The 26,402-nt window shown below is 38.8% G+C and overlaps 1 long non-coding RNA gene across 1 annotated transcript in view; it reads left to right on the top strand.

Annotated features, from left to right (window-relative positions):
- Positions 1–26,402, top strand: part of LOC132828006 (uncharacterized) — a 242,275-nt gene that overhangs the window by 1,595 nt on the left and 214,278 nt on the right. The gene's annotated exons all lie outside the window — the stretch shown is intronic.

Raw genomic sequence — 26,402 nt, 5'->3', positions numbered from 1 at the left:
ATTAATCGTTTTGGCATAAGCTGGCGTCACTCAGTGAAATCTCGCCGTTGTTCCTGGACAGCTTGCTCAGTAAAGCATAAGGCTAATGTGGATTTATTTCAAACGATATCTGCAAACTGTGTTATCCTCTAGCGGTTCTGGAACCAATCGAGCTGTTTTCTCTTTGTGTCTCCTGTCCCCGCACACCACACAAACATTTTACCCTTGGGTGGGGGTAGTGACCTGGTCTGAATGCCCAGAGTCAAATAGCACTCATTTCCGTTGTTGGCAACCTCCCACCAATGCACTGAGGTTTGCACATGCACCTGTCAGCGCACTGTACAGTTCAGTTTTTACAGGATGGGCAGGAGTCAGCGAATGGGAGCAGTGACCCCCCACTTCCCAACTTCAGACTTCACCGTTCGCCTGCGGATGCCAGAGGCTTTGGACTGACCGTTCTGTCTCACCACCATTGCTTCATTATACACGCCAGTCGGTTACCATCTGATTTAAGCATTTTTCAAACTCGGGATTTATAAGGGAATGCCATCTGGTGATCTCGCCAATTCAGCTTTGTTAGAATTCACAAGATATAGATTTTCCCATCTGACTGAAAAGCGCTGAAGAAATCCCTCTGTCAGAATGTGGGAGTAAACCCCTCAACCCTTTCCTTTACAATGCTTTGAGATTTGTGTTACAGTAGACAGCGTATTGATAGTGTCATTATGAATGTACAGTGCATTGTTGGGTGTTTTAATCTGCAATACTATAAATTGGTACATTTGAGACCTAACCAATCCTGAAGTCTGATTTTGTGGGTCTTGATCTGTTAGGGGAAAGTGAGGACTGCAGATGCTGGAGATCAGGGTCGAGAGTGCGGTGCTGATCTGTCTATACTGTCATGTAAGATCCCCCACCTCAAATGAAATTGACCTTTTTGCGTTTCCCTATTTGACTTCTCATGTCCCTCGCAGCACAAAAGTCATGTCTGGGGTAACATAGTATGTGTCAGCAGACCACTGAGATTTTGTTTTGGTTTCCTTTTCCTTTTTCTTTCCTGGAGCTGGGGGAAGGGATTGATGTCCCATGACCAAACACCTGTTTTTACAGGATCACAAATGAGATCTAGGATGGTTAGTCTCTTCAGTTTCTGGTCATCTAACATAAAATCTGAAAGGCTTCACACCTTGGAAACAGATTATCATGGCACCAGGTAGGTATTGTAGATTCAATCCCACACCAGTACTGAGCCTCCCTAAACTATAGTTAGTGAGAAGGTTAATTTCCTTTGGCTGTAGATCACTCATCTACATCAGATGCACATGGTTTCTTTTCTTCACTGTTAGATTTGTGTTGCTACCTTCAATTTTGTATATATTTTGTTTAGATTAGATTAGATTACTTAGTGTGGAAACAGGCCCTTCAGCCCAACCAGTCCACACCGACCCGCCGAAGCGCAACCCACCCATTCCCCTACATTTACCCCTTATCTAACACGAAGGGCAATTTAGCATGGCCAATTCACGTGACCCGCACATCTTTGGACTGTGGGAGGAAACCGGAGCACCCGGAGGAAACCCACGCAGACACGGGGAGAATGTGCAAACTCCACACAGTCACCTGAGTCGGGAATTGAACCCGGGTCTCTGGTGCTGTGAGGCAGCAGTGCTAACCACTATGCCACCGTGCCGCCTTTTGTGTGCGTGTGTGATATGAAATATATGGATGTGACTAAACTGGAGAAGTATAGATAACCATCAGTTGATGTGAGTTTAATTTTAAATGTTTATGTCACTGTAACCTATAATATGACTAACAACCTGATGTCTTGCATTGTGGGATTAATGGAAACAGTTTTCTGTCATGGAACAAAAGTACTTTGTCCAAAATACAGCTCTCCTACTCTCATCAATGAATTGTCTTCTGAACTTGGTTTGAAAACCCAATCACTCTTAGTGTAGCTACAATTTTTAATATTAGCTATTCTATATGAATTATACATTTAGCAGATGTCTGCACTTGTAAGTGCCAACCAAGTGCAACCAAAAATGATCATCACCTCCTGGACCACTGACATCATTTCACTCAGCACTTTAATGGGCTGAATGATTATGTCTTCATACAGAAGCGAAAGCTTTCATGTAGCTGGTGATTTTCCCCAGCAAATTCTTTTTGTGACAGACATAAGAAGGTGTTTGTTTTAACTTAAATATTTAAAAAAAACATGCACACATCTGTGTACTGCTGCTTAGGCACAAAGCAAATGTCATGGAAGATATTACACCTCTGAACTTGCAAATGGTCCAAACCAATCTGAGTGATTGAAAAACTGTCTTCTTTATGACAAAATAATATGTTGTGCCAGAGCAAGCGTCAACACTGGCAGCAGCAGATAACTAAAGATGTGATGCAATGGCATACAGCCAAAAGTCAAAGGTAGTTTCTCATACTGCCAGAGGAGCAGTATTGTTAAACAAGTACTTGTTGAGAAACTATTGAAAACTTGGTTTGTGTTGTTATTCCTTGTTCTGGGTAATGGAGAAAGCCTGCTTTTAGAAATTTAGCGAATATGGTCACACTGTTTTCCCAAACACATTTATTTTGCTGCCATACTCCGGTCTGTGCTGAAGTGTAAATAAAGTGTTCCAAAATTACAACATCAGCAGCACATTGTGGAACTTCCACAGCTAGAGAGAATTTAACAATATATTCATGACATGGGTGGCCCTTCTGTTGGGGGAGTTGGACATAAGATGCAAGTATCAAGTAGCTTCCTTGAACTAATTTGTGCATCCAGGCTCTGTTGACCTTGGCTGTAATCATGATTGTTAAATTGTGTCTGGAACTAGTGTTTTCCATTATTTGAAAGTATTCATTTGCTTTAGGCAACATTGCAGTTCACCAGGTTCCCTATTACCTGAAAGTGCAACTTTTGAATCAAATGATGATAGAGGGCTCTTATTTGTAATATACTTGTGAAAGGACAAATACTCTATACTTGTTTGAAAGAAGAGTTGTGATTAATCATCTTGAAAGTTCACAACAATGGTGGTTGTGTTTTGACACATTCAGGGTAAATAAACATTTCCAAATGTCACTACTACAGTATGTATAAGCCTGTTTTTCCAGTTCTGTCTCAAAGTCATTAGTCTTTCGGCAAATTAATGCAGGCAATGATAGTCTTTTCATTTTGTGAAGAATTCAGATTGTAGTTTTTTTTTAACAGGCATTGCATTACTGCTCCCACACCAATGTTGGCATAGTCCCCCATTGGACTATTAGATGCCTCTTTTCCCATAATATTTGTGTTTAGATTGAGGTTAAATGAATGATGTTTTAAATGTTAATTCATTGAAACAGTGCTGCCTTCAGCTGGACTTGGCTGATCCTAAGCATGACTTGGAAAGAAGTATTGAAAGGTCTCCAGATCTCTGACAGGAAGTCCGAGGGAATGATGTATTACATAAGAGCTGCTTGTTAAAAGAATATTTAATCCCAGACATTTGAGGTACAGAGCACCTGCACAACACCTTAAACCCGTGTCAGCATAGAAACATTTGGACAACAGCATTTTTAGAGCAATTACATTCCTTAACTCTGAGAATGCTAGAAGAAGTTTGGCACCAAAATATGAATTAGAATCCGAAGTGGCACCCCTGAAACAGAAAAGTAAGATTTTTTAAGAAAATTTTCTTTGAACCTTTTGAGGTACAAGATAGCTAAGGGTGGCTGTGGATTGCTCCACCTTTCAAAAGATTGGGATGGGCACAATTGAAATATTCTTGCAGGTACCACAAGTATGAACTGAATAATTTAAATGACTGCATCCCCAGGATTTGATGTTGGGCTAAGAACCAGGAGTAATTAAGGATTCCTTTCCACTACACTTGTGGTGACATGGGTAGCTATACTTTTTGTGTAACCTCTGTACCATATTCCTTGGGGTGATAATCATCTTTGTTAGTAGCTGTGCCTTTAGGCCAATTTTTCAATCTGAAACTTTTCAAGGTGTTTAAACCTGCAGTAGTTTTACTACAGTTAATTGCTATTGTATTTATTTTATTTTGTGTTGAAGTGTTTTTAGATATAATTTATTTGATTCCATTAAAGAAAAGCAAACATTGTCATAGCATCTCTCAATGTTTGAAATGTGTTGAAAATGTTTATGAATTATTTTGTGACTGACAACACACAGTTACTGATTACTAAAATAAATACCCCTTTGTTATAGGTAGTATCAGTCAATTTTTTATGGACAAAGTATACATCCAATCAGTCACACTTTTTTGCATGATGGCATCTTGTGTGATGTTTTTAAACTGTCACATTAAATAAGATCTAATCTTCCTTCACATCAGAGAGGAGTTATAATCATTGCAAGAGATATCTAGAAATTGCTTCATAATCTCTCTGTAAGATGCTTTGTCTGAAAATGTTGCATGAAATTCCATGTGACCTATCCACATAAATCACATATGATTAAAAATTAGTTTCTTCACATATATAAAGCACATCTGTTGTGTAGTTTTAAGTATGAGCAGATTCTAAACTTTTGTGTATGAATTGATAAAATAGATGTATGAACTCAGTGAAGTTGTGTATGTTAGAATTCCTGTTGTGTGAAAGAGAAAGTTCAGGACAGAATGCTGATTAAGTCCAATTATTTTAAGCAACATTTGGTGCTTCCCAATCTGGTGAATTCTTTTATTCTTTTAATTTTACTGGAAGCCAGGATCTTCCACAGAAATAGAGAATAGAAGAGAGAACTTTCTTTTCATATGCTTAATGATGGCCTGTTTCAGAACTGCATTTGTAGTGAGATGCTGTACTCTTCAATGGCAATAGTTTGCATTGTATTGAACAGAATTCAACAGTCCACCCAAAATTAAAGCTGGAAGGTGTTACCAGTGTGATCAGTGGGGTTGATGTTCTGAGTCTGAGCTCCATGTGGTGAGCTTTGCTTGCTGGCTGTGCATTTCAGGAAATCATCACAGGTGCACACTCTATGGGGTTTTTTTATATTTTGAAGTGGAAGGAAAATCATGGGAGCATGTCCATAATTTCCTGGCAAGATTCTGTGCCCTGATTGCACATTTGGAAAATGTGGATCTGAATACAGGATTAGAAATACTGGTGAAATGTGACAGGAATTCCAGTCCATGCAGAGCAGGTTATGTTTACAAATCATTATTGCCATATGAGTAAAAACAGGCAAGCAACATACTGGAGGGCTTTTTCTTTTCTTTTCCCTGGTTTAGGCACAGGGTTAAATAATGGTTTACCATCACACCTGTCCTGTCTGTTTGCATTATATGTGTGGTTGGGAGTGAGAAGTCGATCTCTCCAGGCATATGTCCTGTATAAGCATAAGTAACTCTAGTTGTTGACGACATTTTAAAAATTTGTGACACAATACAAATAAGTACCAGAAATATGCATAAGTTAAAATTTGGACATATCCTTTTGTATAACTTGTATGGGGAGTGATTTTAACCAATTGAGTGCAATGAGTTAAAACTGAAAAGCTTGCTACCCATTCTCATTTGGTTCCTACCAATATCCATCTTAACTGGGCATTGATCTTCAGGTGTCTATGGCACCTGTCTGACTCAGGTTGGAGTCTAATTAGTAAGTCAAGGCCATTGACACCCCATTGGCATTTTAACTACTGACTAAAATGGGTATGCCCATGCTGGTCAATGACTTGTAGTTTGCAGGAAGGAGAGGCCTTCTCAGGTAAATATTAAACTCCATCCTGGTGGTAGTAAGAGTATGACTTGAGGCCTTACAGCCTCTGGGCTGCCCAGTATTCTCTAACTATGTTAGTTGGTTATTTTTCTGTTTCCACCTAGTTTCAGATGTATGGCTTGCTGTATGGCAATATTACAATTAGCCCTGTGTGTGTTTTAAAGAAAAGTGTAATGACTCAAATTGATGCTGAGAAATGACTGGGGAAAACACTCTCTTGTCTCCTCCTTTAACCCACTCCTGTTTTAATCTTTTATTCTCCACACAACACTCTTTCAAACAAACTAACAGAAGATTACGTGAATAGAATGCGTTGCTTTGTTTTCATCCATGAGTAATACAATCCAAGGGCAACCAGTTTTTTAAAAAAATACAATTTCAAAATTTTCTTCCCCTCCCTCTCTTCAACCCTTGCAATTCTCCAGCTCAGTAAGTCTATGTGTGGCTGGATCTTAGCAGCTAGGGATTTGACAAATGTATGAAATAAGATGCTTTGTTGCCAACTGCCATTTTCGATGTGTATACACTTTTTGTCAGATCAAAAAGAACTCTAGACCCAGTCACCAGGGCCAAGAGGTTACTGTGACATTTTAAGTATACAAAGCACAAAAGAGATGCATAATCTTGAACAGCTACTTCTATACTTTGTTGAACATTAGTACAGCAAGGATTTAAAATGACTAGAAGCTAGAATAAATGTATCATCCCCAAATAACTTTTTCATCAATTAAATATCAACTTATTGGACAATCTGCCACTTTTTTTCCTCTCGCTCACTCTCTCAATCTGCAATGTTTGTGCCTAAATAAAATGAAAAGAATTCTCTGCCCTTTTTTTTCTTTCTTTTCTAGCATACCCTGCAGACAACTGAGATGGAATAACTTTTAAGCCTTTAAACCCTCTCTCTCATACAAGGTTGAGCAGGTAGTTGTGGTGGTGTCTGGAGGTTGTGGACAGATCCTGTTTTTGGAAGGGGAGAATGGATAAAGGGCTAGTGATTACACAAAGATGCTTTTAGTCCGTAGAACAGATTAACTAAGACTCGTAGAATAGGAGCTGTGTTGTAGTATGTGGGGGTTGACAGGCGAGCAGTCATATTGACTGCTTGGAAACTGACTGTATATTGGAACTCCAAAAGTTCTATTAAAAAAAACATTTTTCCACACACATTGCTTTATGAATACATTTCTGCTGCATGGAGCCGTCATAAATCTGGAGTAGAAAGAAGAAAACAGACATTGCATCTGGCATATTTACTGACTAATAATCTGCATGTAGACTGACATATCATCACCTTGTGGGATATTTCTACTGCAAACCTTTTTGCTTTTGGATACTAAAAAATTTATGACTTTTATGCAGAAAAGGAAATGGAACAGACCCATTTTGTCCCAGTTAGATGTTTTTAACACTCAATTTAAATAATCATTACCTCATCGGTTGGATTGAGCAACCAGACTTTCCTGTTTGAAAACTTTCAAATCCCGTAACCTGTACAAACAACACCAACCTTACGCACAGGTACTTGAGTCTCCCTGTAAAAGATGTATCAGCTTAGCGACATTGCAGAAGGGAAAATAACATTTTTGGCACACCGGTCTTTCATCTTAATTTCATGTTGATTCTTTAATCTTGTTGTTTAAATGTTTTCCTCTATAGCCATACACTTGAATGATTTGAAGATGAACTTATGCTGGACAGCTAGGCTGGGAGGCAGTGATGTAATGTACTGTATATGAGGTGATGCCCTCTCAAAGCATTGGAATCCACCTCCAAATATATTTTCAAAGACCAAGCACAAGTGGAGGCAAATGCAAGTGGCAGCACAGGATGCCTTTGATTGCGATGATTTCGGACGATAGGAAGTTTTTTTTTTGTTTTCCCATGTGAAGCAGACATAGACGCTCTGTTTTCATGGCATTTTAAAAAAAAAAGGACTATTTTGAAGCGTTTGTAACTGACTCAGAGTTCTCAGTTTGCAGTCTGACAGAGACCCTCTGTCAAGCTGCAGTGTATTCCTCCAGCTTCCCCTTTCCACTGACCCCCTCATTAAAATTTCTTCCAACAGGCATTTTTTTTTCTCTCTGTTTAAGAGAGGCAACTGTCTAATGCCAAGTGACTATCTGGATTGTTTTCATTGTCCGACACTCTGAAAATGTGAGTTTACAAAGAGTGCTGGAGTGTCATGTAAACTCGGTCAGGCCCTGAAAAAAAAAATCCTTTTTCCGCTGGAGACAAAGACAGACTTTGTGTCTATGAGCAGGCTCTAACAAAACAGCATTTCACGCAGGATGGTGGGCACTCTAAATCATGTTGCTCTTGACCAGTGTGAGGGCTCGCTACTGGAGCTGAGTGCTTCTGGCCAGTCTCCATTTGCCTACTTGCGTTATTTTATCTGCTTTCACACAACGACCATTTCGTCAGCTTCTTTTTTAAAACTTGACGCCTATCCCCTGCCCACCCTAACCCCAGAACCGCCTTTAGTTTCTAACCACCTTTTACTTTCTAAGGGGATTTAGTTCTGGTGAACACTTTTTTTTTCCCCTGTTCCGCAGGTGACCTCACTCATACAGGCACTATTCATTTGTGAGGTTGGTTACTTTTTGACAGGCAAAAGTATGAATTTTGCGTCCGCATCATGGTGAAACCTGATCTTCTGTATGGAGGGTGGAGGGTAAGGATGGTTAGCGATCAATTTTGCGTTCCTTGCACGGTTCAATCACCTGTGACTTTTGTATGTTATGATCTGCCTGTATTGCGCACACTTTCTTCAGTGTGCTTAGGTACATGTGACAATAATAAATTACATTAAATCAAATCAATGATTTGGAACCTAGGCTGATCTTCCATTCTTCTGAGCTAAGATCACAGCCAGTTGCAGTGCACCTACTACAGACAGTAGGTCAAACTGGAACCTTTGCGAGTCACTGTATGAATTCTGAGTTGCCACTGATGCCAATTATTTTCCACCATCCCGCCCCCACCCCCGCCATCCCGTTCAACCCTCCGTGGGGGGAGTGTTTGAGGAAATTAATCCGTTTTAAAACAAAAATCCATTGAAAATTACTGCTGTCTGTAGGAAAGAAGAAAAAAGATCATATTGGTTGTAAATAAACAGTTACAAAGGTTCACACAGGCAAAAAGCATAACATTTACATAAAATATTTTCACTGCTTGATGATGGTTATTCATAATCATGCATTGTAGTACTCTAGTTAAACAAACTGTTTTTAAAAATGTTCCAGCTCCTGAAAATCCCTGGATATAATTACAAAATACCTTTTATTCTTTGTTGACCAAGAGGGAAGAAATCTTTCTCAGAGAAACTGAAGTTTAAGTGTGCCTATGTCATCAGGTATTGAAGCTACTCTGGTGTTGAAAAATGAGTTGGTCTATCCAGTGCAAATAAACATACTGACAGCTTTTTCTGAGTAACAATGAATGAACCCTTTGCCTTCAATAGATGTTGACCTATCTGAACAATGGAGCTGTAACAGTTCTGGTACCAAGTCTGTGTTGGCCGATAAGGTTCTTTGGTTCAGAAATGTGTTGTTCACAGCAAAAGATGCAAAAGCTTAACACCAGAGTGCACAAAGTGTGTGTTTTTGTTGCCATGGCAAGTAAAGGGTAGGCGAGCCATTACAGCAATCTGCTAATAACAAACCCACCCAAATGAAAACCTAAGCAAGGGCAAAGCAGCATTAGTCCTGTGCCAGTGACTATCCTGGCACAATTGGAAACAGAACAGTTTCCATACTTGCATTAATGTCATAGCTTCAATAGCAACCCATTTCAACTCTGAGAAACTGCGATCACTGGTTTGCAAATCTGAACTGATCACAGCTTTTCTATACTCCCTCTGGTATTACATCCAAATGTAATGTAGTGTGGGAAGTAACCCCTATTTGATTCTTATTGATCCAATGAATTAATAATATTTGTGTTCAATTCTCCTTGAAAAGGCCAACAAGGGAAAAAAAAACATGTTGTTTGTAACCTGAAGTATTTTTGTGTTGAGTTTAGTCAGCTTCACATATTTAACCAGCAACTCTTGTTGTGACAAAGTTAAAAATCACACAACACCAGGTTATAGTCCAGCAGGTTTAATTGGAAGCACACTAGCTTTCGGAGCGACGTTCCTTCATCAGGTGATTGTGGAGGGCTCAAGCCTAACAGAATTTATAGCAAAAATTTACAGTGTGATGTAACTGAAATTATACATTGAAAAAATGATTGTTAGGCCTTTCATCTGTTAGAATACAGTGATAGTTTCACTACTTTCATGTGTAAATCACAAAACCTTTTTTTAAAAAGTTGCACTCTCGGGTTAGCTGTTAACAATGGTGATAGCTAGACAACATATTGAAGGTGTTGGCCCCGTGTTCTCTGTCTATGACCTGATGTTTAGATTGATTCTAATCTAAAAAGTGAGATAATGGAGTTTTACATAAATTCATGCAGTTTTTGAGCAAAGTACAATGTAACCCTGCAAGTACAAATTCACTCCACAAAATGTGTGTGCATGTGGGTCTTTGTCTGTCTGTGTGTGTGTGTGTGTGTGTGTGTGTGTGTGTTGAGTGCAGAGTGTCTTAAGTCTGTGAGGGGGTGCATGTGTTAGTGTGGGAGTGTGTGTGTCTAAGGGTGTATGTGGGTGTCTGTGTGTATGTGTCATGTGTGTGTGTGTGTGTGTGTGTGTGTGTGTAGTGCAATGGTGGTCACCTGTAATGTGACATGAACCCAAGGTCCAGGTTGAGGCTCTCCTTATGGGTACTGAACTTAGCCATCAGCCTCTGCTTGGCCACTTTTCTCTGCTGCCTGTCCCGAAGTCCACCTTGGAGGATGGCCACCCGAAGGTCTGAGTCTGAATGTCCTGGACCACTGAAGTGTTGTGACAAGACAGAGTCAAATAATACAAACTTTCTTGTGTTGTAGATTTTAACAGAACATTGTATACGGCTGATTGTTTTTTTGCATTGTGTTTGCGTTCTTATTTTCATTCCTGCTGTGTCCTCAGTAGGGGTAGTCTTTTAATAATGGATCCACTTTGGATTGACAGTCATTCAGTGTCATCTCTCCAGGTGACTTAATGGTATAGTTCAAGATACACTCTGTTATGTTGGCTTTAGATGATTTCAAAACCACACAATTTAATGCAGGCTCTGCCGGAAGTTATCTGCAACAAGTTGAGATAGCAGTGGATATTCTTGTACAGCTGGTCAAATCAATTCATAACCGGGTAATGTGTGATTAGTTATTCTCTACGGACGAATAACTGCAACAGATAGTTACTATGCACAGACAAAGTTTAAAACATCACATAACACCAGATTATAATCCAACAGGTGTGTTAGGAAGCATTAACTTTCGAAGTGCTGCTTAACCACCTGACGAAGGAGCAGTGCTCCGAAAGTTTGTGCTTCCAAATAAACCTGTTGGACTATAACCCAGTGTTGTGTGATTTTTAACTTTGTCCATCCCAGTCCAACACTGGCACCTCCAAATGATATGTACAGCCAGGCATCCTGGTGTGCAATTATGGACTGATGTATCTGTTGAGTTCTGCACATGTTGTTCAAATAAAAAGCAGGTGAACACAGGTGTTTCCAACATGATCTGTGACAGCTTGAGAGATTCTGATTGATAATTTGTTATACTGGTGAAATCTGGTGCTCAAGGATTAAGTTGTTCCACTGAGGCTAATATTGCCATCCTGAACTGGAGAAAAATCTCCTTTTTCTTTGTGTCTCACATGGTGTGGTAAAATGTATTCATTTACATAAACGATGTTAATTTTCTTGAGAGAAGTTAACAACTTACTGTCTTGTCTCCTCTGTTCCATCTATTCCCTGTACTACACTCCTTTTTTAAAAAGGAATGTTGTTTACATTAGAGCAATCCTTTTGAATACTGTTCAGAATAATAGAAATACCGTACAGTAAAAGTCCTGGCCTAGACATTGGTTGTGTTGAAGCATTTGAGTGTTTAATAATAGGACAATTCATTCATATTAATGAAGAGTGAGATGAGTTTGAGAGGAAATGAAATCCTTTCTTATCTCTATAGTACTTGGTAATATTTCTGCATGTTTTGTGATATTATTGGTGACTAACCTATGGCTTAGCAAAGTGTATTGGCTTAATTCTGTCTGACACAAGACAAGAGCAATTTCAAAAGTGTTTGTAACTCCTAAAAAGCTCAACTTTCTTTTTTTTTGAACTAACTGGAATAAAACACTAGCTTCCACATGGTTGTAGCATTATAATAGCAATAGAATGTGTTTTTATGTTTGCTGCTGATTTCATCCACATGAAATGTAAATTGCTTATGTTTTCCATATGACTAAGCAGGATTTTGGTTTTTATTCCAGCAGAACCATCCTACAGAGAGAGAGAGATTGTCTGTATCCATTCTTATTTTGTAGACACATGTGCATGTTTCTTTTGTTAATGGTGGTTAACTAATCTTCATCATCTTTCTTTAAGCTAACTGATCAAACAAATGGCTAACTTCTTCTGCACATCATCACAGACTGTCAATGGCTTTGTTGACAGATGGATTCTTGCAATAAAACTAGGGGATTTCACTGCTTCGACGAAGTCTCCATTTACGAATCAGAAAACCAGGAAAAACTCTTGTGCTTGATCTCAATGTATGGGCAGGTAGTATTGTTGCTATAGGTGACTGAGGCATTTCTGGATTGGATACAGTAAAATGGGGTCACTGTTTAGCTCTCAGCTAATTAAAACCAAAGGGACAACTATGACATCTGCAGAAACAGGAGATGCCGGGATCGACTTCATCTCTGAGCCCTTTCATAGTCACCAAAACTGCTGAGGTTTAGATATGAATGATGGGTCATCTAATGAGGGGCTGAATGCTTCAGGAGGGCCAATTGTAAAGAATAAAACCTTAAAAACTCAGAAGCTTAGCTTCTTCCAAGTGCTCCATCCAATAGCTTGACTGAATAGAAATGGAATTACAACCATCTAACTAATCTGAAGCCTGAAATCAAGGAATAAACTTGGAGAATGCTGGAGAAATTTAGCAAGTCTGGCAGCATCTATGGAGAGAGAAACAGAGTTAATGTTTCAAGTCCAGTCTGACTTTTTTCTTTTCGATATCAAGGATCAGCTTTAAATGAAATGATTTTCCAGATTTTATAAATATATTATAATTATGCCATTAGATAATCTCTTCGGTCTCATTTCAAAAATTGATGTGGAGATGCCGGTATTGGATAGGGGTGGAGAAAGTCAGAAGTCATTTTTCACCTGATAAAGGAGCAGTACTCTGAGAGCTTGTGATTTCAAACAAACACAGTTGTGTGACTTCTGACTTCATTTCAAAGTGATAATAAAACATGCAGACATTGATCAGTTATCTTGCTATACTATCTGCTGATTTTTCAGTGCTTTCCAAACAGTTGCAGATGTACACTACTGTTCACAGTGAATAAGGGGCATTTTAACTATGAATGTTTAATAGCAATTGTCACAATCTTTCGTTATGCCTGGCAGTCTCCATAATAATGAATGATGAGAAGTTTTTTTTATGCGTTTGGTACCATCCAGAACCCAAAGGTATCTGTACGTTTTGGGTTACACAGTGGTACTGACTGATGAGTGAACATAATTCATTGGTGTGTTTTCATTTTAGTCATTCAGTCTAAACATTAAGCACTTTGAAGTCCAGCACAAAACAATTGGAAATCTCTCTTCACAATGAAGCAACAATGTTTTGTGGACAGCACCTCCTGCTTTTAGTTTTGATGGTGCAACATTAATAATATTACCTATGCCAGACATTCTGAAGCCAATTCGTGCCAATGAGTCCAAAATATAATGTCAGATTTGTGGTATTTGCCCTTGTCAACCAAGAGCCATGTTGACTCTGACCATTTAATGGCTGGTTTCAACTAGGCATCCATTTTTTTTATGCAGTGAAAGTAGCACTTAGACTCAAAATAAACTCTACTCCATGAGTCATCCAGTTAACTGGAACTGGATAGATCACATATTTTACAGAATGGGTCTTTCCACCTCCTCCTTACTCCATTGTTTTCCATAGTCTGTCCATAGATGTGCTATAAATTTAAGAGTGCTCAAACATTTTGACTCCCAACATGAACTGGGATCTGACAACCAACAGCAGGAACTCCAATGTGCTGTAGAGTTGCACATTTAAATTCTGCTTCTGCAGCATATGTATGGGTGGAATGCCACCATTACTCTCTTTTTAAAAAGTTGTATTTGGTTATAAACTGTTGCGAATGTACGAAGAGATTTTAGTTGAATTAACTGCTCTTTTTTGGCACTGGTTTCACCTCAATCCTGTGTGAAATAGTTCACTAACAATGCTCTGCTTCAGCCCTCTTATAATGTACAAAGCGAGTAGAATACAAGCTTTCTATATCAAATAAGAAAAGGCCCATTTAAGCAACTTTAAAGTGTGTCAGTGCGGGGAGTTGTTGTTTATTGATGTAGCAAAACAATGTGGAGCTTGTTTGGAGAGTTATAAGCACCCAAAGAGCTAGAATGAGCCTGGGTCCAATGCGCAAACAGGCACACATATGATTAAAATATGCTGACCCTTGGGAAGAAAAAAAAGCACCTTTTGTTTCAAGAGTGAACAGCTGAGGTGTTTGTTCTGAGGGAGGGCTGCCTATACTGAGTGGCTTCCAGCTAATAACCTGCATTCTTGAGCATGGAGACTTTTAGATGAAATTGGAACAGAAAGCAAACCTAACATGGCATGAGTCTCGGGAGGGAAAAATTAATGTCAAAACTACAAAGTGAAATTTTTATATGTTCTGGGTCTGCCTTTTATTATATAGTAAATGACCATTTTCAAGTAAGTAACTTATTGAGTCAAGTCGATTATTGGGTGATTCTCAATGCAGAAGTTTTAATATAGTTTGTTATATTCTCTGGTTTGAAAGGAACACTAGATTTGGTGCAGAATCTTATGTTTTGCTGCACATTTGTCTTTGCATCATTTCAAAAGAATTTAATCATTCAGTTTAATCAAACTCTGGTGTCTTAGCTAATAATGTGGATCTCTTTTGTAAAATGGAACTACAGACGAATATGATCCCAAGTTTTAGTTTCGCATCTTTAGGCAGTTAGATGCACACCTCAACAACTGTTGGTTTAAGAAGGGATACATTGACCAGATTTCCCATTTCCTAAAAATCGGTGGCTATTGACCAAATGTGGTCCCTGTCTAAAAGGTTAATTGGGTTCAGCTATGATTCTCTTTTGTTCTCGGATAAACAGTTCCATATTCACAGAATCATCAGAATTGTTTTGGGACAGAAGGAGATCATTTGGCCCATCAAATCTGCACCAGCTCATCAAATGAGCATTATGACCTAATGTCATTCTTTTGCCCAGAGCCCTGCACAAATGTTTCTATTCATATGGTCCTCTAATGTCCTCTTGAATACCTCCAGTTGAACTTTCCTTCACCACACTTCTACACCTTGTGTTCCACGCCCTCACCACACAGTGCTCTGATACTTTTTCTCACACATTGCATTTGCTTTTTTTGCAAATTAATTTTAATTTGTCCCTTCTTAATTTTCATCTTTTAATGAATGGGAACCATTTCTCTCTGTGCATTCTGACTAGACTTCTCACAATTTGAAAAACGCTGCCAAGTCTTAAATTTCTCTTCTCTAAGAGACCTCGGTTCAGGTATTGAAAGGTGACTAGTGCATGTGTAATTGTAGGCTAACATAGACCAGTCAGCCTGGGGATAGGAGAGAAAGATGAAGAGGTAAAATTAGACATAGAATCTTTACCACTTCATGACATTGCAACTGCAGCCGTTGAGTTGGTTTTGAAGTGCAGTCGTTGTTCACATTTACCTGCACAGTTGCAGTCAATTTGTATGTTGTAACATTGCTGTTTGGCAATGGAATGAAGGACTTACTGACGACAATTAGTGATGTTGGTCAAGGATGAATCTGGTTAGGATATGGGTGAACTTTTTAGAATTTCTGTGGGAGTATATCTGTACCAATACCGGTAAATGGGGCTTTGGTATAGTCGCTCAACTGTAAGACATGCTGCACTCCTTCAATACTGCATCAGTAGGAGGAAAGTAGAATAACAATCCATCAATTTTTAGATAATTTTGTTGTGTTTTCAACTGGGTATAGATCTTGTTATTCGGGGTTCAGAAAATTCCACATCCGTGGCACGTTAGCTACTGCAGAAGTATCGCAAAGATAGAAGTGATGTATTTCCTGATTCTTTATAATTCTCAAGTTAACCACATTGAACAGCATTGTGATATAGTTGTGGTTTGAAACATGAGAGTTGACCATTGCTTTGTGGTAGTTCTGTGACCCTGGGGTTCCATCTTCTGCTCCCAGAGACTTGAGCAATTCCGTGCAGTACTGAGGCAATGCTCCATTATCGGAGGTGTCATCTTTCAGAGGAGATAGAAAACTGAGGCCTGATATCATGGTTTAACTACTTAATTAGTGTGGATGGCAAGGTTTGTGTTCTCACGAGCTTAGAAAGCTGTATGTGATATAGTTGAATAATAAAGGCATTTGATTTAGTGCAGAGACAGGTACTTTCACTTCCTGTTTTGGAGGAATACAATACAAAGGCGTGTAAACTTATAATTATATCTAGGGCAGTCAAGACTGAAATGGAGATGTGTATTTTCAAAAGGTGTGAAATTCTGGAATGTCTTTTCCCACATAATGCTGTGAGTATTGAGTCAATGTACATTTTCTGAACTGTGATTGACTAGATTTTTTGATCATGAAGCAATTTCATGAGGTCCATGTTAACATCAAATTTTATTTAGTAAGATGGCAGCAGGTTTGAATAGCCAAATGGCCATTTCCTGTTCCAGTGTTTACTCTCTGGTAGATGTGAAAGATCCTATGGCACTACTTGAAGGGCCAATACTCCTAATCTCCTGTCATATTGAACCCGTAACCAGCATTGCCAAAACATGTTCTTAGGTGATGTAGTATATGAGTCACCAGAAGGTTAGTGTACAAATCCAGCAAATAATTAAAAAAGCTAACAGAATGCTACCTTTTACTATGAGAGGAATCAATAATAAAATAAGGATGTTATGCTTCATTTATAAGGGGCATTTGTGAGATTGTACCTCAAATACAGTATGCAGTTTTGGTCTGCTTATTTATGGAAGCATGCAAATGCATTAGAGATAGTTCAGAGGTGATTTACTAGACAAAACATGGATGAGCAGATGAAAGGTTGGACAGACTGGGTCTGTTTTTTTTTGTTTCTGGAGTTTATAGGGGTGAGAGGTGAGTTGAAGTGTATAAGTTCCTGGATGTGGCAAGGATGTGGCTGGTGGATGATTTCAGACAAGGGGGCACTGTTTTTAAAATTAAGGGTCACCCATTTTAGACATCCACAAGGAGAAATTTTTTTCTCCGGAGGGTTGTGTGACTTTTGAACACTCTGCCTCATTGAATACTTTTAAGGGTAAGGTGGATGGATTATTGATAAGCAAGAGGTTATCTGGATGAGATAGGAATGTGGAATTTGAACACAAACTGAGCAGCCATGATCTCAGTGAATGATGGTGAGGGTTGAGGGGCTGACTCCCACTCCACATGTCTGTATGTCTAATCCTGTCATTATTTATGGGATCATACCTTTTGCATATTTGCCAGTGGGTACACTTCAATTCTGGCTGTGAAGTATTTTGGAATATCCTGAGGATATGAAAGATGCTAGTCAATTAACAGGCGTATTCTCCTTCTTGATTTCACACTCTGCTTTCACAAACTGTAAGATCCAATGTGGCTATCTGTTGAGGATATTGGGAGCACAGCGATGCACTATAACTTTCAAATATAGGGGCATTTGCTTCTGTTCTCTTTTGCGACCAGAGAATACTTTCAGTGTTTTCTTGGTGGCTTTGCTATCAGTGCTTAAGAGACCTTTGGTAACTAAAATTAAACTGAGCAATTGGTCTGATTGATGCAGTAGGCTTGATAATCTGATAAATGGCTTTTTCACAAATGGGATGTATTTCATTTTTGAAATGTGGCTTAAGGTCTGATCCCACTGACTTTTGCATTCATGATATATTATTTCTGACTAGAAATAGCAGGGAAAATACATTTTCAAAGTGGAGAATGCAGCTTGCATGATTTTGTTCACATCTGTTGTAAATTTTATTTATTTCTAGACACTATTTCCTTTTGATTGCTTCCCTTATCAAATTTGGATTATTCAAGGAGGCCAGTGTTAAATTGTTTATGAAAGGGCTGAAGTGGACTCTAGGTTCATGATTTGGATAATATCTCATTCCATTAAAATGATGGGGGTGTTTAATCTGACCTCCAATTGGCTGTCGCAATGTGAAGATGAAAACATTTGTGTTCAAGTGAATGTATGTGCCATCCAAGTTGCTGACTTAACTCTTCCCAGGAAGAGTTTCTTTTCCTAAATGGATAGGACAGTTTTACGTTTGGGTTACAGATGAAATGACTCAACGGCATCCTCTCTACCTTTTTTCTTTCAGTTGGTCACAGAGCCCTTCAGTGGAGTAAGTGGGTTTGTCATTGATAGGTCAACCAGAGATGCAGGGGTACAGGCTGCTGGTTGTCACAAACTAATTTAGTTCTTTTTAGTCAACCTGTTCAGAGATGTTATGACACATTTCTGGAGCAGGTGGGACTTGAACCCAGGTTTCCTTGCTCTGAGGTAAAGGAATAAAACTATTGATTTAGTTGCTTCAATGAAGTCTCAATTTCTGAATCATAAAACCTTTACATATGGTGAAGCAGGATTTTGAATTTTATTCTAGCGGAGCAATCAAGTGAACCAATATTGTGCACGATTGCAGAGATTGTAAGGGCTAGGGGTGTATGGGTGAGAGAATTGCAAACATACCACAACAGCTCTCCCAGACTATGTCATCAATTTCCAATGAAGCTTTAAACACATCCAAAAAGAGGTTGCAGGAAACTATTTCCCTCACTCATTGATAAAGGGAAGAGAATTTTGCAATTCTTTTGACTTTTAAAAACTTATTTAGATTGACAGAAAAAGTTTGTAAATGCCTTCTGTTAAGTATTAGGTAATCATCAGTTATTGCCATGCCTTCTTACTGTAATGATGTGCTTGTTCTTCAAGGGACATTTAATACTCATGCTGTTCGATCTTACATAAGTGAAATAATCCATCATTGAGTGCTTATATCAGAGTTTACCTCTCAGACTATCTATTCATACAATTCCTTTTACTTCACTCCATTTCACATTCTTTGGTTCTGCTGACACTTATTTTACTTCAGTTGCTATTTGGGAAGCTTTCCGGTGATTATAGGTGCTGAAAAGTTTCTGTTTGTGTCTTTATAAGCACTTTTCCTTTTGCGTGAAAGAAGTAAAATTAAAATGCGTGTCAAATAACCCATCGTCCAGGTTAAAAGTGATGCAGCTTCTCAGTTGCATAGTCTTTCTCTGTTCAAGTAGATTAGAAAGTGATCCACAGTTTTGCACAGGAAACCTGTTAATTTAATCAGGAATTTGTGGATTTAGCTGCTGTTGATATTGGCTTTGTTAGGATGTTGCTATTTAGCAGTAGTTGAAACATAGTGTCTTATTTGAGAAGCCTCTTTTTGTGTTGAACTGCTGCGTCTAGCAGTTCATTTCTCAAAAGATACATTATTCATGACTGTGTTTACTGCGTGGAAATGAAATGATGTTTTTATGAAGGGGATCTTTATGAATGACAGCATGGAAGGGTAGTGTTGCCGGATTTTTTTTAACAAGTGCATTTTGCATGAGGTTATGATTTGCCTTGACTTGTGAACTTGAATCTGTCCCATATTCTGACCTGTTTGGCTTCATCTGAGATGGCTGTCTGTCTTGGTTTTTGTTTGATTTACGGGGAGGAGGCCCAATTAACAGGAAAGTGAGGAGTAAAGAACGTGATGACTTGGAATCATTGTGCTCTTCAATCCACACCTAGACCTGGGCTGTCTACTGATCTGAGAGACAGCAGAGACTAAGTTTTTGCCATGCATGGCAGTCTTGTCAATGCTTCACAGTAGTCACCGCCCATACCTTCAAATGTCGTGATGTGATGGTTTGGACTCTTGATTCCCAAGCCTCTGTTGCTCACTCCCAGTCAGGATAAATGCAGCAATGCTGAATAGCAGTTGGAGAGCAAGCAACTAAAAATTGGCTAAAGGAAATTATATTACTATAAATCACTTCTTACTGGGAAAAGTAACTTGTGTCACTTTTGAAAACAGTGACTGAGGTCAGAAAACTCCTTCTATTCACTGCCCTTTTTCAACTAAAGACATTGCCCAGGAGGGGTGTGAGGGAGAGTGCAGACGCCTCCCTCTTGGGTGTGGGAGGCGAATGTAACCCCCTCTTGGAATTGAGAGTTTGGGGGTGGAGACTCCCTCCTCATGTTGGAGGATGCAGATATTTCCTTTACTTTAGGAATGGTGGGGGCAGGCAACTCACATTGTTGTGTGATTTTTAACTTTGTACACCCCAGTCCAACACCGGCATTTCCAAATCATGACCTTTAGACAGTATGAGTAAGAAAAGGAACAATCCTGGATATGGTTGTGTGTGTTTGCTTGGTGTGCTAACCCTGATGTTTGGGAAATGGAACAATATTAGACAGCCAAAGGGTTACACAGCACCTAGTGGCAAGAAGGATAGTTCCACTTCTATTGTTTCAATAATTGTTGGCAATTCTTCTCTTTCTCAGTTAATTCAGGAACTTCCATGAATCCTTCTGCAGAGGTTGGGGTGGGCCCATCTCTTGTACTGTGTGTTGTTGAAAATGGGTTTGAGAGGTGTTTCTGATATACTGTGAAGAATGATCAATAATGATACTTGATTGGGATAGAATTCTAGAGTAATCTTCACGAAGTAATAATTATTTTATGTCTGAACGTAATTTCTTTTAATATTTGTGCCTGATTAAAATAACAGGGCAATATGTAAGTTTAACTCTGACTTGGTGAGGGAGAGTCAGTGTTAACTTTATGGATCAATTGAAAGGCGATATGGAAGCTTCTCCATCTCCCCAAACTGCACGTTTTAAATAACAAGGCGAGTAGTCTCTGTAAGAATGCTACTATCCAACTGTGGCCTTCAATATTCAGATTCCTTTTATTTATGCATGCACACCTAACAGGAACGTACATCATTCCTTTTACTTTACCAGCTGAGACTGGAGATCTGATCACAGACTGGCTAACCTTCTTGCCTTAGTTGAAAACTGTGTCTTGAGCCACAGTGCCATTTGGATATAATTGTACATGCTAGCACAATTGAGGGAGGGAGGGATGTCTTCAAGGCTAATTAGACAAAAGCTAAGCCAGGTGCATATTTTGGACTGTGATAGAGTCTAGTCAATTGTACATTGGCACTGGAAAATTATTTTATTCAAAGAAGTATCTTCTGTTCTTATTGCATTCATGATACGAGCAATTTGATTTTTATTTAGATTTTGTAATAAATCCCATCACCGTACTTTTGAGTGAACGACTTGGTTCAAGTAGGGACGTGAAGTCATTGCTTATGCACTGGGGTTTGGTGAAACAGCTGAGCATCCAGTGATTTTTTTTTTCTCTATAATGAGAGCGTGATCTTAATATTAGCAATTTATTTTGAAGAAAATGTGATTAATCTGAGTCTTGGCGAAGCACTAATTGACAAGTTCTGGTGAGGACTTCCGCAGGGTCCAGGTGGTGCATCGTCTCAAAGGTAGGTAGCAGCTGGGGGAAGAGATTGCAGACTTGCAGAAGATGCTGAGCTGCCTGTCTTGGAGCTGGATTTACTTTAGTGGTGACACTTATTTACGCAGGCTGCTTTAGCAGATGTTTTTGCAGCTGTGTATGTTTGTACAACCCTGTCCTTCTCTTGCAAAGATATCCTCAGTGCTTGATATTGAAATAATATTTTAATAATCCACCCAAAATAGGAGGAACTCCCGAAAGATGTTCCACTTAAATCAAGAATTTCTTTTACAATTTTTTGGTTTAAAGTGAGGAACCTCTCTGAACTGTGATTTATGACCCGTTGAGGTTTAACCCACTTCAGTAAGTATTCATGGAGCTTCTTTTGGGAGATTGTTTCAATATAGCAAAGCCTTACCGGGAGAATTAGAAGAAATGTGAGTGAGGTGATTGGCAATCACTACTCACAATTCCTCATTGCTAGGATTATGTATATTTTGGATAAAGAAAAATGCAGAACAACACAGCCATACAATCCTAACATTGTGCCTCGTGTATTAAAGGCAGTTGCCATTATCAGCAGGTCTTGTTAAAATATGAATGAAACAGTACGGAGACAGGCAGTTGATTTCCACATAAGCAAGTGGAAAGAATATGGATTGAAAATGTGGAAATTAACCGGCTCAATAGCAAAGAAACAGTCATCAAAGAATAATGGGAAGGTAAAATTGTTGGATTTTTTTTTGTGAAAAATCTTTGTTTTACTTAAATATATATCAGAGACTTGCTACTGAAGACAAGCAAAGACATTCCAGCGTTTACAAAGATAGAATTAAATTTAGTAATCCTACCTGTTACAATCATGATTTATGGACCTTTAACTGCCTCAGTGTTTTCTGTTGGTGACCTATGGTTATGTGACTTAAGTTCACACAGTTTCCCCAACATTGTTAGCTGAAAACTTTTTTGTGAATAGCCTACCATGCTCAGCATGCACCTGTGCATACAACTTGTTAAAACTTTTATGATTGATATCAAAACCATGTATTCTAGAACTTCTTTAGAAGTCCTGCCTTGTCTTGCAGTCTGGTCTATCAGAACATTACTGAGAACCCAAATCTCACAAGGATAGTGAAAATGAGTGCAATTTGCATTTACTTAAAATATAATGTTAAGTCCAAATGTTCACATTTTATGCTGGTTAATTCTTGATTAAATAATATATGCATACTAGAGTTTGTTTGTTTGTTTACACTGTATTTTGTGTGTGAGCCAATTTTCTTGAGTAATCAATTTTCTTGAGTAATTTCAAAGTAGATGAATTCTCAATGTTGCTAATGATTGCCTCACTCAAAAGTATCAGTGCAAATAGCATTATATCCTGAAATAATCCTCTAATGCTTTTTGAGTTTGCGGGCCCATTTCTGATTAAAAGCACTGAATTTAAAGTACTTTACCAGAGGATTCTGTTAGGTATAACTAGCTGAAGAGATATGTGGTTAAAAAAAGGAAAGATCAGTAAGGATTCAAATCTGTTTTTTAAAAATATTTTCCTTTTGCGTTACTATAAAAAGTCATGCCGTGAGAGATGGACAGTGAAAGAAAGAGAGCTGCTGTTCCATACTGGGCTGTCTTATTTATTAAAGTGTGGTATGTGACGGAGCAATTTACTCACCTGTCTGCAGTGGCATGAAAAATATTCCTTATTTACCATGGATGATCTGATCATCTTTTCATTCATTCATGGGGCGTGGGTGTTGCTGGCAAGACCTGGATTTACTGCCCATCCCTAATTGTCCTTGCCGGGATCTTGAACTTTGTTACAAGTTCTCTTATGAAGAATCATGTTTTCCTGATCCATAGCGAATGTGTTCATGGCCAGATTGAAAGTCTTTTTATAATGCATTGCGCACAATATTTTTCCATCAAGGTGTCTTATACCTTTGCCACATACTGAGTGTAGTTCTGAGGAACATGCAATGCTTTTGTATTACAGATTTTACATTCTGATGTAATCTGTTTGGCTTTCTCTTGTCAATTGTTTGTGCCCTGTCACTTTTTCTTGTTTGGAAGGTTTTGATCTTTGCCCTTTCCATGAATACTGGCTCACTCCTGATATCTCATCTGGGTGGCCATCATTCATGTGTAAGACTTGACGGTACACTGGTCATGGGGAACATTTGATACTGGTCCCACTAGAAGCCTATAAATCTCCAGTCGGCAGGGCAGACTGGACAATGAGTAGTCATGAGGACTTCAGATCACTGACTAGACCTTTTATGTCTTTGCACCGAGATTATTTAACTTAACTCAGGTCAGGAACTGAAGTTTGGTGCTACCATGCCTATCTAACTCAGTGATTCATTGGACAGTGTTGCTAAACTGTTGGTGAAACTTGCTGGCAATGTTTTTATTCAATTAACCTGTAGCTTATAATGTTGAAATTTTAGAAGGGCCAAGCAACGCAACATGCACAGCAATTAGACTTGATAAAATAACAGCATTAAAAATGAGTAATATTGCTTTATGCTTTCACTGGGTAATAATACAAGTTAATAGAAAACACTCAAGCTGTCCTCTTATCACACTTCCACTTGACAAACAAAAGCTATGATTGTTTTTGTAAGCTATAAAATCAACTGAAGAAGAATCCTAGTTTATACATCAACAACCTAATACTCTGTGATATGTGTGTAATGCTGTGTGAGTATACAGGGGTAAAGTATGGGTTCTTGTAGTGCACTGCTAGTATCCCTACCTTTTTAGGCTATAAGGTCTGGGTTTGAATCCTGTTTGTCATGATCTGTACAAACATATTAATTTAAAATGATATTTTGACAGGTTCAGGACAGATTTCTTCACTTGACATTACTGGCTGACTGAATTGATTGGGGGGTGGGGGGGGTGGTAAATGAAAAGTGAATTAAAATAATCAGCCTTAAGACTTTATCTTAAGTCCTTTCAAATAACTTGTACTAATTTAGAATAAGTGACCATGTAATGTACTAATTGGCACATCTGCACCAATTGTTGTCCTTTTCACTCATTCGCTGTCACTAATGAGGCCATTTATTTGTTTTTCTCAGTTATTGCTCAACAAAATGGTCTGAATTCATAACCCCACACTGATCCCAGTCCACTTTTCAGTAGCTTTTTGTGTGTGCGTGCGAGGGTGGGGAGAATTTCAGTACAGATCCGTCACTTCTGTTCACTGACCTGAAGGAACATGCTGTGACTCAGTTAAAGGTCTTTCCCATCTATAGCACAGCATGAAATGGACATTGCTTGTTTGCTGAAGATGAGAACATGACCTTGAATTTATAATCTTTTGGCTGGATGACTTCTGTGAACCTTTCTCCTTGCTTGTGCACTCTCTCTCTCCCTCTTTCATTCTTACATGATTGCAAACGTTGAACGTTGTTTGATTTTTCAACAGGAAGGAATCAGAGCTGCCTCAATCCTCTCCTTGTCCAAGGTCCATATAAACCTCAGCAGGAACCACCTAATAGCAGGCTTGAAGCTAGGGTGAAGTCCCTTGTCACACCTTTAAATAATGGCTTCTGATACAATTGAGAAATAATGCACTCTCAGCTTTCTGGTCTATCGGCTTCTAAAGGAGTGTTTTACATTTTTGACAAGGTTTGCTTTCTGGGACAGTCTGCACTGCCATTTGCTGGCTAATGCAGCATTTTGCAAATTTTCACAAATCTTTAATTTATGCTGCCCATGTTAGACAGAGATGGGCATAATGTGGAGAAGAGTCTTGAGAGAGTCATTGTCTTGTTGCACTGTTATAAGATCCCAAGTTATTTTATTCATTGTTTTGAGGCTCAATTTTAAAAAAACCTAGTGTTGTTTTTAAGAGTTGGTTTGAGGATGAGAGAGCATTCCACTCTCCCTGTCATTAACATCTGGGGTATCTGAGGATTATGTTTACAGGAGCTTTATTGAAAATGGACTGAATTGTATCATCTTTAATCAAAGTTATTATTTCACAACTTATTTTTCTAAAGTTACAGACCAAACTATTCTTGTCACATCTGATCAATGTGGAATTATACCACATGACAACACTACAGAGCAAAGTTTGAGAGGTACGTATGTATCTCTTTGAGCTGGTCTTTTCCCTGAATGAACTGCCTGGAAGAAACCAAGGAAGTCATAAACTGAGTTAAAAACAAACTGCGCAGTGATTTACTTGTTCTGTCTGTCTGTTTTTAGCTGAGCATTTTAACGCTGTGAATCATATTTGTTTCTCTTGCTTTCCTCCTTTTTCAACAGCACGTACCCAAACTGAAGTACAAAAGCTCCTTTGTCCTGAGGCAGTGTTTAAAAACTCTTGACTTTGAATCCAGGTGGCCCACCAGCCTGAGCCTTAGGCCAGTGTTCGTCCCACTGGTCTTCCAAGAAGAAAATGTGTTTATAAACTACTTGCTGACCACTGTGAATTTGGGATTGTGAAGTTTTGATGACTAACAGTGAAGTTATTCTGGCTTATGTTGATTTGCTTTCTTGCTGTTTCAATCCTTTACCTTCCCAGCTGTCCTGTCCAGCTGGTTTACGTCTTGCACTGCCTTTCAGATGATCCTTCGAACTGTGCTCCCATCTGCTGCCTTGAATCGACAAGAACAAATTGAACAGCACTATCCTGAAAAATAGCAGTGATCCTAGCCAATATTTGTCATCGTAAAAAAAAACAGAATGTTTGATCACTACCCTGGTGTTGTGTGGGGAGTGTATTGCCCATCTCTAGTTGCCCTTGGAGGTGTTGGTGAGTTTTTTCCCTAAATCACTACTGTCCATGTGCTGTAGGTAGAGCCGCAATACCATCAGGAAGGGGATTTCTTTGTTACTCTAGCTGAAAGATTCCTGCAGTAAATGGACTGCATTCATTGCTGAGGACCTAAGATGTTGGATCTTGTTTTAATTGTCGCGTATCTCTGCCGTGTTGTGGGATCCAA

Source organism: Hemiscyllium ocellatum, chromosome 25 (assembly GCF_020745735.1).
Source record: "Hemiscyllium ocellatum isolate sHemOce1 chromosome 25, sHemOce1.pat.X.cur, whole genome shotgun sequence".
Classification (NCBI taxonomy): Eukaryota; Metazoa; Chordata; class Chondrichthyes; order Orectolobiformes; family Hemiscylliidae; genus Hemiscyllium; species Hemiscyllium ocellatum.
Note: the sequence above shows the minus strand (reverse complement) of the source record. Positions and strands in the feature narration are given on the sequence as shown.